Genomic DNA, 4,635 nt, shown 5'->3' with positions numbered 1-4,635 from the left:
TATACGGACTCCGTTTTCGTCTGTCTCTTTACCGTTGAGTTCCTATTAATGAGATCTTCAACTCTCATTTAGGTTGCGTAAGCCAAAAACCGCTCAGACTAAAATTCGAGTTTGGTGTCGTGCATTGCTATGCCAAATCTTAGAAAATTCATAACTTCCTAATACGAAGTCAGATTTGGGTGTTTTTTTTATGTTCTCGGTTTAACGTATTCTACAACTTTTTTTTAGATCAATAAGGCCAAAAAGTCTTCTATCGTAAATTCACTATTTACGCTTCCCGGTGTCGTGCTGATTTTGCCGTAAAACTTCGACGAGCCATAACTTCTTTGTTATAACTCGGATTTCGGCGTTCTTTATATGTACGGAACCCTTGTAACATATACTACCACTTGGTTAAGATTATTCCTTCTAAATAATCTTCCATCAAAAACTCATTTTGATGCTCATTGTCTCTAAATTGACTCGCCTGGATCTACGGGCATTACACGTATCCTTTCTCTTTACCATTTGGTCAACCAAGTTGACTATGCCCAATCCCTTTCCATTGGCAAGAGAAAGCTTTTTTGGATTTCCAATGTTACCATTATCAATGTCCTTGGAAGTTTGGGAAGTCCATCTTCCAATCAAATTTGCTTTACCAGTGCTCCAAATCATTGCTCATTCAGCAGCACCAGGCAAATAGGTAAGATCATTAAGGGTCATGTCATGGTGTGTTATATAGTAGCTCTAAAGGAACTCACTATATGACTTAGAGAGTGATTGAAGAACCGAGTCAACAATCAACTTCCTCAAGACCTTGACACCCAACTCTCCCGGCTTGTCAATACGTGACTTCATCTCCAAGATGTGAGCACACATATACTTTGCTTGCCAATAGGGGTTGAGTGACCTTGAACTTGTGGCTTAGGGAGAATAATTGGAGGATGTGGTGGAAACAGATTTGGGAAGATCATTGTTCTCTGAACCAGACATCTAAAATGGGAGATATTCAAGTTAGTTGATTTAAGTCCTTAATATAACACCCAATATGAAATATTAAGGCTAGGACCCAACATACTATTTTACAACTTGGAAGAGGGATGCCGTAATCCAAGCTATAAAATATTTGAAGGTAGGCGAATGACGATTCACCAATTTCCACCATGAAAAAAGAAATAATTTATTAGGTTTTATTTGGTTTTGAAACTCCTAGATCTTTTGATATTCATTGAACTTTTCAATGGCACGTTTCAATATCGATTGTGCCCTCTCAAATTTTGTGACTGGGATGCCGAGGATCACAAAACAAGGTGTGAATAACCATGCAAATTCACTTGGTACCCTTAATGTTATCACCTAATCGATGTGCTGGTTAACCACACACGCTCCACTGATCTATGATAAACATTAAGTTACCCTTTGCCACTCTTACTAGTCCATGTTAGTGTGCCGGTTAACCACACACGCTCCACTAAGGACTTGGTAAGGTACAAAGTGTAAATTTCATGGGTTAGCACCAAATTCACATTTTCCTAAGTAACTAAGATTAGGAATTTATAAGTGTTTAGTTACTTAGTATTTATCATTAATACTTTTAATGAAGGGAGAATTATAGTCCTGTCAAACCCGTTCGGCTAACGACCTCCACCAGTCAAGGAAGCGGTGGGTGAGAGTGGACACCCATTAAACTGCCATTTTATAGACAGTAACCTTATACCCCCCTTATAGACCGACTTCGTGAATGAGGCCTACTAACGGTAAGACTGACTTTGTTCTTATACACACACACACACACACATATATATATATATATATATATATATATATATATATATATATATATTAACTATTAATATTATAATAGTATAAGGGTTGAATTTTAACTTTTAAAACTCAAAGGGCTTAACTTGGAATTAAAGTATTCATGGGGGGGGGGAAACTTTACAAATTCCAAAACTTGAGGGCAAGTTTAGAACAATTCAAAACTTTTTCAATTCCATAACTTATGAATTTAAAGTAGTCTTAATGAAAACTCTTCAAGTTCCATAACTTGAGGACAAGTTATGGAAGACTTTAAAACATTTAAGGAAAAAGACTCTTGATTTTCATAACCTATGAGTTTAAAGTAGTTTAATGAATAAACTCTTCAAGTTCCATAACTTGAGGACAAGTTATGGAAGACTTTAAAACATTTAAGGAAAACGACTCTTCATTTTCATAACCTATGAGTTTAAAGTAGTTTAATGGATAAACTCTTCAAGTTCCATAACTTGAGGACAAGTTATGGAAGGCTTTAAAATCATTTAAGAAAATAAGACTCTTTGTCACACCCCCAAACCGGAACGGCGGAAACGTTCGGGGGCGGATGACGTCATGCTCAGTATCATAACCATAGTGAAGAAAGTAAAATACAACCATCATAGATATAATTTAAAAAGATTACAATGTTTCCAAAATACATGTTCCAAAAATACATGTTCCCAATTTAAATTACATGTGATGATAAAATATAGCAAAAGAATCTACGCCTTAGCGTCTTGAGTTCAGGAATCTTGCGTTTACCTGTATTACTGATTACCTGATAATACAAGTGGTTTTGAAAAGAGACTATCAGCACAAAGCTGGTGAGTTCATAAGTATTTTATAAAAATGAATGTTGTTCCTTAACGTTTGTTACGAGTTGTTTCCAAAAAATTCAATATTTTCTAAAAGATTCGTTGTAAACTGAAATGAAACATGGCTTAGTATGTGTAAGTAAATCGTCATACTTATGTGTGTGTTTTATATTTAAATAAAACCCATTGATATAAAGCCTTAGAATTTTCGTGAACTGTATGATGTGTTAATATTCCATGCGAGATGTTATAATCATACTAAAGACTAGATGGCCTTGAATGCGACGTTCTTCAGGCGTCGTAAAGTTATGACACTTGTCACCACAAACCTGTTGGTCTAGCTGTTGCAAGCAGCTCAGGTGCGGGTTTGTCGGACCCAATATAGATCTATACACAACTATCACGTTCTCATTCCAGGAGATTCTGATTATATCTAAAGGACTTTTCTGTGGTACTTGGAGTACCCTGAAGGAGAATGTCTCACAAATATTCATTAACGAGTTCACGTAGTGTGTAGTGAAAGTTCGTTTTGTAAATAGTTAATGTTATTGTTTTCCTTTATTAAACGAAGTGTTCAAAACTATACCTATTCTAGTTTATCAAAAGTGTAGTGTGATGGTATGAAACCTTGTTACGCATGTATATGTATTTCAAATAAAGGACATTGGAAATACTAAGTGTAAATCTTACACACCTTGCTCAACATGTTACAAGGTGTGAATAACTCATTAAATATGTATTTGACAGTTTTACCCTTTACTGTCACTGTTTCGAGTAATTATAGAAAAATCATCGTAAGTTGAAAACTGAATCCGCAAACTCGGAGTATTTGGAAAACGTGTCTACTATGTTCATAAATTTTCCCATAATTTTTTGGTGGTCTCAAACTAGTGTGAAAATGTTCATTTTCACAACCTGGTCTGATTTTGTTGCTGCAGTGATAGGCAGTTTTGTAAAAATCACCATAAATTGTAGGAAAAGCGTATGGAGATGTGCAAGTAGTCATTTTAAAGGTATAAACTTGAACTACTTGCATATTATACAGTTTTGAAAAATATTTAGTTTAAGTTGGGTAAAACAGTCCGTGAACAGGTCACAATTTTTCTGTTGTAAGCTGTCAAGTTAAGTTTTGAATATGTTTTGGTGTTTTAACTTGTATTCCCCCCTGAAAACTGAAGAAAACTAGAAAATATAGGGGTATGAACTCACCTTGAGTGATGACTTGAAGAGTGGAAGGTTGAAGTTAAGGAATATCAAGCCAAGAGTACTTGATGGACACGGGAAGACTTGGATGATATAAGAACGATTTTTGGTGTTAATATAAGAGTCAATGATCCAAGAGTGTTATGGAAATTTGGAATAACACTTGAGTTTAGATGGAATACTTACCAAAAGTGCAGTAGCAACTCAAGAACACTTGCACAAGGTGGTGGAAAGTAGAGAGAAAGAAGCTTTCTTGAGGTGATATGAGAAGTGTGGAAGTTTTTGAAATGAGCAAGTAAATCAAGAAATCCTCCAGGGATTTCTTTATATAGAAGGTTGCTGGAGCAACTTGAGGGTTTGAAGTGATGTATGCCTTGGTTTGTGTGATGTGGATAAGGTTAGCTAATGAGAGGATGACAGATGGAGGCAAGTGGGCACACTTGACCCACTTGTGGGGTAGAATACTCCTCTTATAATAAAATAATGATTTTTAATTAAAAATCCCTGAAAAATAAATAAAATATGAGTTTTGGGGGTTAAAAATGGTAAAAATATGAATTTGGTGAAAAAATCCCGTCAAAAACGTCAAAAACGGGTTTAGGAGGCGAAAGTAGTCAAAAACCGGCATTAGGGACCGAACCTGCGAGGTTCGGCTCTAAGGAGCTAAGAACCGAGAGTAGGGAAGGGAAGAACCGAGAGTAGGCCAAAGGTCCGAAGTGGGGGTGCGAGGGTCCGAGGTCTCGCATGGGGGCCCAACTTCGGTCCTCGCTGCTGGCTTCGGTCCGAGGAGCTTCTGACACTTTCGGTTCTGACACTTTCGGTTCCTAAGAGGTTCGGC

Source organism: Lactuca virosa, chromosome 7 (genome assembly GCF_052849685.1).
Source record: "Lactuca virosa cultivar CGN04683 chromosome 7, Lactuca_virosa_CGN04683_v6, whole genome shotgun sequence".
Taxonomy (NCBI): domain Eukaryota; kingdom Viridiplantae; phylum Streptophyta; class Magnoliopsida; order Asterales; family Asteraceae; genus Lactuca; species Lactuca virosa.
The sequence above is the reverse complement of the archived record's forward strand: the minus strand, read 5'-3'. Positions refer to the sequence as shown.